Source organism: Corvus brachyrhynchos, unplaced genomic scaffold (genome assembly GCF_000691975.1).
Source record: "Corvus brachyrhynchos isolate BGI_N302 unplaced genomic scaffold, ASM69197v1 scaffold11, whole genome shotgun sequence".
Taxonomy (NCBI): Eukaryota; Metazoa; Chordata; class Aves; order Passeriformes; family Corvidae; genus Corvus; species Corvus brachyrhynchos.
In genome coordinates this window covers 6,696,909-6,709,026 of record NW_008236965.1, presented here as the reverse complement: position 1 = coordinate 6,709,026, position 12,118 = coordinate 6,696,909, and positions in this window count along the sequence as shown.

Genomic DNA, 12,118 nt, shown 5'->3' with positions numbered 1-12,118 from the left:
CTGGTTTAGGTCTGTTATAGCCCCATAGGGTGTTGGGGTCAAGACACGAGGGTGTCTATGTACAGTATGTGTATTGATTTAGGAAGAGCTAATCACTTCTAATTAGCCAGGAAGAGCAGGTTGTGTCCTCATTTCTGAGGTTAAAAAAGACATCTTCAGTCAATTTCTGCATGCTTTACTTTCCCTGGAAGATGGCTCACTGAGGAATTACAGCCTGGTGTTTCGCAGGTGCTACATTTCCATTCTGTTTGTGGTAGCACAGGTACATGATGGTAAGTGATGATTCCAATTAGGCTTTTCACTATGCCTGTTTCCTTGGCACATTTCAGCGTCACCAGCTTCTGGCTCTGTGCCTCCTGCAGCTGATGAGAAATAAAACCTCCCCCTTTCAGTTTTCTCAATAGTTTCAGTGCCTCTTTTCAATTGGAACCTCACTATGCTTGCTTTTGACCCTTTTATAGTGGTTGCACACAGTAATAAAATATATGTAGACACAGAATACAGAGGCACAACTCAAAACATAAAGCACAGAAAATCCATCTCCAGGAGCATGTCAGGGGTGAGAGGTTTCCCTTCTTTGTGGAGGAGCTGAGTGAAGTTCCCCGTGCTGGCCTTTTCTGGGACTGATTTAGGCAGCTTCCTGGTAGATCTGTGCAATTACTGCTTTGCTACTTCTGAGCAGAAGCACTGAAGTTCCCAAGCTGTATGAGCAAAAAGTAAGCAGCTGGACATTTTTGCTGGTAGGTATCTCCTCTCCTGGCTTACTTTATTCACAAGAGTGGTGCATCGGCCAGTCTGTCATGCTATAAGTCACTTCTGTAAACACTGAAAGAAGCACTGTGTGCTCAATTATTGCTGTATGATTGTTTTTTAGATTGCATTAGGCAATTCATTCTGATGTTAATAATAAAGTCCTTATACAAAGCCCTTTAAGGGAAAAACCCCAACTATTTATCAGTTGCCCATTGTTGTCGTCACCATGGCCTGAAGTGAAGCAGCAGCCCACCCAAAGGACTTCTACAGTCTTTCTCATGCCAGTTTGGGGTCTCTTGATCTGTTAGTAATTCTTTATGGAGTTTTAATTCTCTTAATACTAGTTGTGCTATACTGTATTGGAGTTGGTTGAAATGCTGGAAAACCTGGATATGGAACAAGAATCTGTAACTTTTGGTTATTTATCTTTCCACTTTTTTTAGGCTGCAATAGAATGTACTCATTATTTCACTCTCACTTGGTGGTTTTGCACAAAGTATTTTTGAACGTTTTCTTTTCTCTTAAAAATACCTTGTTAGAATGGTGGTAAATTATGTGTTTCATTCATCTTGATTAATCCATAAGATAGGCCAGCACCTGATGGTGATTCAGCTGGCAAGAAACAGGGATTTGTTTGAAAGTATTCAAAGGTTTTTTTTTTTTTTTTCATTTTTGCAAAAACAGCTCACTGTGCTTGTCTTTTCTTTAGTCCTGATAGAACTTCCTCCTGAATTACACAAGTTTACTCAACCAAGGAGCGAAAACCTCGACCTGTGGGAACTTCCCAGAAGGAACAGATTGTTGGATATGTACTTTCTGTTACAGATCCAGCTACAAATAACAGGGTTCCTCTACTCATATTGTTCCAGTATGTGTCTGTAGGATACTGGGAGGTAGCCTCACAATAAACTTGCATTGCTGCTCAATGAGAAAATTGACCCCATAGTCAATAGTCAGGAGGGCAAAGTGGAAAAATGCTGCACAAGGCTATGGTCTTCCCCAGCAGTTGATATAAGTGGTCTCTCTAGAGAAGTGTTCCCCTAATTAGGCCTCAGGAAAGGGATCAAAAGCAATCTTGACAGGTTCCAATCCACTGTGTTTTCATTAAGTTTGCAAAGAAATGTAAGACAAGAGACCTAAAGTCCAATCTCCACTATCAGTCCCACCATAACCATAATCCCATTTTGTGTTTATGATGAAATCTAAATTAAAATATCCTCTGGGCAACCATGATGTAGTCTAACAAATCCTCTGTGGCATTTAATTTTTCAAAATTGCAATTTTCTTGTATTTCCTCAGCCCTGTGTCTGTTAAAGTCATTGCCAGTTTTATTTTTGACAGCTTGGAGCTATATCTGAACACCTGTTCTTCAAGCCGCAGGGAAAATGACAAAAATAAGGAACACCATTTAAATAAACATAGATCACAATAGTAGTGTGGAAAAAGAAGCATTAACAGAATTTCTTTAGCTTTTTTTGTACAGAATGCTACAATTGATAAATTGCTGAAAGGAAAAGTGAGTCTGGGCAAACACCACAGATGCTTCATTAATCTGGTACAACTAAAACTTACAGATTGATGCTTGACCTCCTGGCATCTGAATTACTGTAATTTCCATGCCCTGCAGTGCACTTTCCTCTACCCAAGTAGCATTTATCATGTTTTCTTTTTTTCTTACAATTTTGTTTGGAATTTAAACTTGCAGCTGATGGTGATGATTCACAAAAACATTTTTTAGTCTGTTCTAAAGAAAGTAGCATTTTCTTCTTGAGTTCATGGTTTCACAGGCTTTCTTCTGCAAAGAGGATGTATAAACATAGGTCCTGAGTGCAGTCTGGAATTACAAGGGGCACCTCAGAACAGGAATGTTCATTCATGCTAATCTCTTGTGAATTTTAGCTACAATCCCAAACAAATATGTGTTGATGTATATATAATCCCAGATACTGCTGCTCTAGCAGGCATTGTGATTGACATGATGTGTCTTCCTACCACTCACACTGGATGTGTGTTGGAGTTCAGAGTAGGTGTTAAATCATATGTTCCTTACCCATACTGAAAGTAGACTCCAGTATTCCTATGCTGGCTGTCCTGTACTGGTATATGGATGAGGAATATGGGGAACTGGTACAGCAGCTCTGTTCTGAGAGTCTTCAGAGAGAGCATTCATTTACTCCAACAAGTTCCCAAATTGAGGAGAATTTGCAAAAGCATCAGAGAAGAAGAAACTACTTTGTTTCACTTTGCCTAAGTGCATCTGCTGGAAAACGTGAAGTATTACAAGATAAAGAAAAAGTGAAGTAGCCAAGGAATTGCCTACTCTAAACTGCACATTGAAAAGACCTGGTAGACAAGTTAATTTTATACTTCGCCTATTTTCAGTGAGATTTACCTTCCATTAACGATTCCACCTTGGAAAAATATCTGAAGTTTCTTAGTCACATAGATGCCATCTCACAGCAAAAGTGTAAGTAGAGCATATCACATTACAATCAAACCACAAAGTAACTCATTTGGAAAGTTGTATATGATGTACTTTAATGTTTTGCTTGGCTGCTGCTCACTGGGGCAGGTGAGAGCCTCCAGAGAGGTGGTGCCACTTTAAGAGAAGCATTGTGTGTGCACAGGGGGTTTCTGGGCTGCAGAAAGGGAGAGAGCAGGAGCTGGAGTCTTTGGGGAGAGGAAGATGAATTTCCTTTGCTTGACATGATGCAAAGAAAACCATGAAAAAGTTGCTCCAGTTAGACTGGAGGGAAGGCCCTGACCTACAAACCAGTGACCCAGGACAGGGAGTTATTGCTGAAACTTTTGTTTCCACCTGTCTCACCTAAAACCTCTTCCTTTCCTGTTTGTGTTATAATACACCAATAGAGGCTGAAAATAGTGAAAAGTGTTCTTGGAACAGTGGCCATACAGAGGAGACATACACAGATTTGTGTAAAAGCTCTGGGTGATTTGGAATTTGGTCATGACATGCAAAAATCCCAGTGCTTTCCTTACAGCTTACAGGAACTTTTCCAAGCACTGTTTTGCCAGCATGTGTGAAATTCCCATTGGGAAGGTACCCAGTAGAAGATGTCCTAGTCTGGCCCTGCTAACGAAAGTCCCTGCACAGGCAGAGTGTGCCCTGTGTTTGTTGGCCTCATGCAGGACTGAGGCAGAGGCTTTCAAACTTGCCCAAGGGGGATGCAAGCAAGACAGACACCTTCTCATGTTTGCTGTGTGCAAGCATAAAGTAGCTTTGGTGTCCTTGTGGAGCAAATCAAACACTCTCCAGGAAGAAGTAGTCACAAAAAAAAAAGTGGATATTGCTTTGGTAGCCAAACTGAAAATTGTTTTGATCCATGCTGTGAAAATGTCTTGACCAGCAAAGTCATCTCTGTGTAATGATGGGCAGGTGTCCATGTGACTGCCCTTGCAGGTAAATTTGTTGTCTCTCAAAGCACAATACATGTGAGGGGTTTTGAACCATATTCTTTCTTTCAGGATCTTTCTTGCCGACCTGTCTGGACCAGCAGGCAGGACACCTGGCTTTACTGCTCTCGTGTTTTCTTCCAAAGAATTTCAGCCTGGAAGAGGGATGATGCTTCAAATACAGCTCTGTCACACCAGCAAAAATGGCCTTCGTACATGTATAATACTGGACAATTTTTAGGCTGAATAATGAGTTGATCCTCAAGAGAAGTAAAAGGAGAAATAGGGGACTATTTAGTGATCAAATTGCCAGTTTTTTCAGTATTTCCCTGATATCAGTGTAGGCAGTGGCTAGATACAAAAACTGTATGTAGAGGACTACAATTTTAGCTGCAAGAAAAAATAAATCATATAAAAACTGTAAGTACTGAAAATTGTATTGACACTTCTATCTATCTCAGCTAAAAAGAAAATAGCAGTATTTAGTAGTAACTAGCAGAGCTGGTTGTGCCTATACTGATACTATTCACATCAAGCTATGATATGAATGGGGAGTTTTCAATTTTACAGTAAGTGAAAATAAACTACAAAAACACCTCACTTGCTGAAAAGAGAGATATGCCTGAAACTCTTGCTCTTCTTAAGTAAAGAACTTGACACCAAAATGTAATCTTAACCATCTTATATGAACTGATAACCAAAAATGTAAGTAAATTATTTTTCAAGGTTTTTTATTCTGTATTAAAACATCTTAAATATTTTTAGGTTTTTTGGTTTTGTTTGGGTTATTTTTGGGAGTAGTATTTCTAAATGGGTGTATTTCTTCCCTAGAAAATGTAGACTTCTGCATCAGGAAAATGAGTTGCCAACTCTCCATCTAGAGACACACTTTTTTGGAGTAGGGATCTGTGTCTTTGAAGTTAGGGATATATTGTGCTGTTATTTACAATCAGATTTCCTTCCAGAACACATCTGATAACTCATAGCAGCTCTGCCAGAAGCTGTGGGAGAAATTGATAGACAATTCCCAATATAGTTCGCAACACAGTGCTGGAGGATAAGGCAATCAAAATATTATGGAGTTAGAGAAAATATTTAATAACTAAAGGCAGTATGTTGCTAGGATTTAGACCTGGGTAGGGCCCTGGGTAAAGGTGGTAGGTACTCCAGGAATTCTGGAGGGTTGGAAAGCAATTTTAGTTACTGAATGTAAAGGGCAAATTGTTTAGCAGCTGAAATTAAAACAATAAGCACCTTTGTTCCATGTGTCTCAAAGGGGCACTTGGGGATGCTGAAGTGAAGGGCTGGCACACACTGCAGGCTCCCAGGGAGGATGGGGGCTAATGGCCCTGGGTGCAGCTTTGCAGGCCATGCCTAACTCGAGAGGCAGAAGGCTGTGTGGAAGAAGGAGTCCAGCAGGCAGGGAGTTGCCTGCAGTCTTTTTTTCTAATAGCTCTGCATCATTTTATGTAAATTGTACTATAATTCCTGGCTAGGATAATCTTCAGCACTGAGGGTGATTGAAATACAAGGCTGACATTAAAAATACAAGGCTGACATTACAAGGAAGTGATTTACCCTGCCTGGGTAAGCTGGTGCCTGTTGGAAAAAGAGAGCAGTTCCAGACAACTCCATCACAGTAGTGCTGTAGTGAAAAGCAGCAATTTTCCAAAATGCATGCTGAAACAGATCGGAACTGCCCTATCAGGTCTGCTTTGCAATCTGATTGTATAGAAAAAAGAAACAATTAAAAGGTCTAAGTCTTAATAAAAACCCAGAAGAGACAGGACTGAGCTCTATTGATACCATATCTGGAAACATTCTATGTAGATACTGCATATAATAGTCATTTTACTGCCACAAAAGAGAAAATATTTTTGCAGATGACTAAATTTTCAAGGAGTGAAGGAGAGCCTCCCAGTTTACTGCTCCCTTTCCAACAAGCCTGGTAAACAACTGGGATTATGCTTGCATATACACTAGTGATATACTGATGCTGAGTGGTCTGTCAGCACAAATCAGAGATTTCTTGGCTGTGGATAAGCACTATTCATAATTTATAACAATCACGATGCTGCTGAATGCAGACCTGTTTATTCTTCAGTGTGAGACTCAAAACTCTGGTATGATGAAGAGCTGTTGGGTCTCCCATTGCTCAGCACTCTGACCTCAGGCTCTGACATGTGTGAAGAACAGAGAAAATCTCTCAAAGGCATGACAGCCAGTAATGTTCTTTAAGTGGATTGATCTAAATTAGACAGATGGGATTTGCACAGATGGAATGCCCAGCATCACTGGCAAAAATTACTCAGTTGCTTTACTGGAAATGTTGAAACCCAAAGCTGAGTAGTACTCTTGCCATATTCACCAGGAGACTCTTTGTGCCAAGCGAGTTTCACATACTGCTCTCTGTTGTATCAACAAAGCCTGTGTGAAGGCATTTGATTTCAGAGAGATTTGCAAAACTGACAAGCTTGGGAAATGAGTGCTCCTTTGCAATGCTTGTTGGCTGTCAAAGAGAAAAGCTCTTGGAAAGTCTAGGAACTAAGAAAACCAGTGCTAAATTTTCTGATGGAGAGTGAATATGCTGAAGACTGCAGGCTACTTGGAGATGAAGAGTGGGTAAGCAAGCTAGCTTTCCTCACAGATATTTGTTTTTTCTCTTTGTGAGCTCAATATGTATCTCCAGGGGAAAGATTGCCTATTGCAGTGCTGCACAAGGTACTTTCTTCTCTCATGAAAAATACGTAGACTTCCACACAGCAATGTAAACCATGGGGGTTTTTTCCACAAATTTTTGGAAATGAAACTTCTTCCTCTTAAATTCATTCAAATCCAAGCCTGAGGATTATGAGGCAGAAAAAAAGTTTCTGTTCACTACTTCAGACATGGGTGCTCACAAATGCAGGGTGCTGGGATAGATGGACCACCTGTCTGACCCATGGCTGGGAGAAATTGGGCTACAACATCAGGAGTGAGTATCTGCATGTTTTACTGTATGGAAAGCTGGCCCACCCACCAAAGACACTTCAGTCTGTGGAGACCAGATTAAAGTCCATGCTCCATTCCAGAGGAACTGCAGTTCCCCCAGGCAGTCTGTGCATCTGCTTGGAGGGGAGACTCCCAGTATAAACACAAAAAAATGAGGGAATTTCTTCACACTGCTGCAGGCTTTGCTGCCATGCCACAGACATCTCGATGCTCACTGCATGTCCTGCTGCTCCCAGAGCTGGCAGGAGCTGAAGTCCTGCAGGGCAGGTGGGGGGCTGTGAAAGAGGAACTGAGTGAGCAGGGGAAAAGAGTGGAAATTCTCACCCCAGACTCACAGGAGATCCACACCTCTTCCCGTGTCAGATGTCTCCTGTGCTCCCAGTGGAGATAGGAAGCAAGAGGGAGCTCGTGACCACCACTGCTGGTGCTTGTGCCAGGACAGAGCAGCACATGAAGGTCCTTGGGCCCAGGATGGAGGCTGACGTATCTCAGTGTGTTTATTGCTACTGGATCAGGGGATGCTCAGCACCTCTGAGTAATCCTGCTTATCCTGGCATGCATTTGACACCTAAGGAGTCTCCTCTTCCCCAGACCCTGAACAAACCTTGCTCTTCTCATATGGACTCACAGTTTTGCAGAAATCAAGAGTAACATCGGGGCTGTTGCATATATTCTGTTCATGACTATACAGGTACGTATGCATACATCTGTATGTCTGTCTCTATTTACCTGTGCACTTCTATTTGCATAAATACTTCATTTTTACCCATTTCAACAGACTCTGTAGCATAAATGTCAATGATTTCTGGCATTGTCTTTCAGCAGAAAAAGAAAAATTGGGAAATGGCTGTCTCTCTGAAAAAGCTTTTGCCCTGACACCACTCTAGTTCTGCTGTTGTTATGAGAAAAGCATTCAAATCCCTTTTCAAGAGACTCGTAACTGAGACCCACAGTGGCTTGCTGCTGTTTAAGAGGTGCAGAAGTATGCAGAGTGCACCAGACATAAAACACGACCTTCTCTTGCTCTTGTCAAATGTAAGCCAGCCTCCCCCCAAGCAGCTGGAGAGCTTTGTAGACCAGCTCAGAAATGTGTCTCACCAGCCTGAGCAGGTTTCTGCTTTGTCTGTGCTGAGTGTTTCCCCTGGGAGCCCACAGTGAGGCTGGTGGGAACAGATCCCTTCAGCATTTTAGGTCTAACAGGGTTGCAGTGATGACAGGGAATCAAACAGTGCCAGGGCCTCTGGAGACACTCACAATTCTCACTCCTTATGTGATTCTGGCTGCAGCTGAAGCCCATTATTTCATGAGCTGTTTCAAGAGGCATCAAGGACCATCTGGGTGCTAGGGAGAGAACACCCTTAGCAGGACACCTTTAGCAAAGAGACAGGTTCAAAGGCATTGGGGTGAGGTGGTGATGGCATTAAATGGAGGTGAAAATACTTTCTCTTCGAAGGATGAAATGGAGGGCAGAGTGGGGAGAGGGAATCACAGCAGGAGCCAGGGAGACGGCCTTTTGGACACAGGGATGCAGGCTGGAACTGACAACTCCTCAGATGGCAAGAAGTTGAAGGAGATACCTGGAGATCAGAAAGTGAGTTTGGGTCAATGAATTAGTCTGGTATGTGGGGGAGAGCACAAGCATGGGGTTTTCTTTCCACAGAAGGACCTGAAACCATTTACATGGAATCCAAGGAAGGAGAATCCAGCCGTATGAGGAAAGGCTTGAGCCACACAGAGTAGCTTCACATTAATGTGTGCTACAAACACTACTGAACATATCTGGATAATTTTGTCTCATTTGAGAGTGGGTTCAAATTCCCTTATTGCAATACCTCAAACATGACACTTATATGGGATAATTTTCTTCCAGCTGCAAGAACTCATTTATAATTTAAGTTTTCACCAAATTGAAATATCATTCACGTTCATATGAATTTAATGTACAGTGTGGAGGGAAAATAAATATCAAAACATTGAGAAAGGGCAATATTAAAGTTCTAGGGGTTATGATCTCTCCTGTGACAACCTGACATCATTATTTGCAGTCATGCATATCCTATTAGCTGAATATATTTGGATGCTCTGGTTACTTGACAATCCTAATCAGACACAGGGGGCTCCAAGCCGTAACTGCTAACATATATAAAAAAATCAACCAAGCAAAGAAAACCAACCTGGGTTTCCCATAATTTATAACTCAGGTCTATCTTGTTTCTGTAGCCTAAATAGGGTCATGGCTATTCTCTCTCTGATTGTCCTGCAATGTTTTGCCCTTGGTTGGCAAGAGTGGTACTTTGAGAAGAGCATATCCAGCTAAAAACAAACCAAATACAGGATATGATTTCCTCTGCCTCCTTGTGCAACTTCCCTTAAAGGTTGTGTTCAAACCTGTTTCTTAAACAAGAGTGTTTATAACAGCATAATGACTCTATCTAAGCCTGGAAAAGGATAGGAAATTTACAGCAGAGACTTTTGCTCTGATATTTGGAAGTTATTTCACATTACTGTTCTAGTGGATTCTTTATCACTTGGAAGTTCAGGAACACAAAGTTCATTGTCTTTGGGAATGGCTTCTGCCATCCTTGTCAGATATTTGCTGCTTCCTGGCAATCTTTAATATTTCCTAGACAGATTTACTTCTGAGCTTGGCTTCAGACGCAAGTTACTGGTGTTTTAAAAATCTTCAATGAGGTTTTTCCTCTTGCTTGCTGTAATAATAAAAGCTGTGTCTTACAGCATTTTTTGTAAAACTACTGGCCAATCAATATATTTTTTGCATTGCTTTTGTTTTTCATTTACAATCCCATTAGTGTTCTCTGGATAAGGCAGTTGCAGGATTATCACTATAGTTGTTCATTTCACCCCCTAAAGTGAGGATTTACTGGGAAACACTGAGCACCAAATATTTGAACAGAACACAGAAAATCTGTCAATTGAAGAGCTGTTCTCCACAGGGTGCTGGACTGCAGCCATCTCTCCTCAGGTTGGACTCCAGGAATGAGCCAGGTGCGGAGCCTGACTGCTCAGAGGAGGATGTTTCACTGTAGACCATGGGATACTGTGGGAAGCGGCCAGAGACAGGCAAGGAGTCACAGAAATCTGCTAGGCCTCCTGGGATGAAACAAGTCTAACTGGAAAACATCTTTAATATTCATGTGAACAAAACACAGCAGAGCAGCCAGGGCAGCCACAGGAAGGTAATGGGTAAGGCCAGAGCTGTCTCCTGTATCTGCCAGCCAGATCAAGAGGGAAATGGAGCACTAAACTCACAGACACCTCACAGAACAACCCTCAATAAAATCAGTCCCATGTGGAACTGGATATGACTTTCACTGGTGCTTCCCTGCATTTAATACTCTATTTTTTATAGTGAAAATGAAATAGGGGGTGTAAAATGTCTTCCTCTTCCAAATTAGTTCTTATAATAGAAATTACAGACTTCAAAGGAGTCATTAAAAACAGTGCTAAAAGCAGCCACTGGGTTCAGAGTTGATGGGAAAAGAAGAAAAGAAATTTAAAAGGGTGGTGTGTGTGTGTATGGAGGGGTAGGACTGCAAAATGACAACTGTGTCAAATGTAGTGGGGACAAGGACAGTCATTCCCTTGCTGATACTTATAACACGGCAGAATTTGATGTTAACGAGTGAAAGCAAAGTGTATTTAATTTCATGTTCAGAAATATTTGTCGCTGACAGAAGAATTAAATTCATAAAAAAGACATGGTAGGTATCCCTTGGATAAGAAAAGTATTCAAAACTCTAATTTTAACATAAAGGCATGGTTGTGGTGCTTACTTGAGCTTGTTTGAAATTATACTCTTAATGATCGTTTTAAAGAACCTTCCATATTTGGATTGGCTGGCTAACTTGTAATTACAAGTAATTGTAACTTGTAATTACACACAACTAAGTCTGATAGTGTATTGCCTTTCTTCAGTGTCCATACTTTGTTCAGACAGAAATCAGAGATAACAGAATCTATTACAAAGCTAAAAGGAGAGAGTAAATTTGGCTAAAAAAGGAACAAAGTGATATAAATCATGTAACACACTTTTTTTTTTCTTCTTTTTTTTTTTTATAAGACTGTGAAAAATTCCATATCCTGATGCATATAACTTCTACTTCAGACATCTCACAGCCTTTTAAAAGTACTGGTTTTGATGCACGTTATCAGGTAACAGATACAAAATCAGAGAGGAAAAATATGAGAAATAGGAATGCCAGCAAGGGAAAGGGGACTATAGAATAAACCTTTTGTTATTACATGGGTGTGTATAAAACCATCTGGTCACAAAATGTGGGGGAAAAGAGTAGTCTGGGTAGCCTACAAACAACACGTATAGAAATATTGAAAATAACCAGGTATTTTATGCATGTATAATTATGTGCAGAATTAGAGAAAGATGAGGAAAGAAATGACTTTCAGGGTTTTTGTTTGCCATTGACATAAGATCGGGACTGCCAAAAAGGCCATGCAATCAACATTACTAACACAGACAGGATTATGGGCTGGGGCAGCACTATTGAGACAAATAAGATAGTTTTACACACCATTTTTAAAATAACAAGAAAAACTGAGGTAAAATTCATTTGGCATAAGATAACAGCATCCCTGTGAAAAAAGAAAAGAGACTGGATATCAGTAAGGCTTTGTCTTGTGTTCCTGTCTTAATTTTCTTGATTTGTGTAGGACATGATAGTTTTCAATTTTGGAAGAGACAGAGCTCACAGGACACTTTGAAAATGACATTGGGTCAAGAAAGATGAAGGCAATGTCATCAAGAGATCGGACCAGAGGTCTGCACATCAGGAACCTCTGCATCTATTACTGTGACTTCTTGTGAGGCCTCACTGAGCTTATTTCATCTCCGTGTTCTGACTTCCACTTTTCCCGGATATCACCTTTGTCAGTAGATTGTTTTGAAACATTTTGAAAAGTGCAAAACTTTAATTGATTGAAA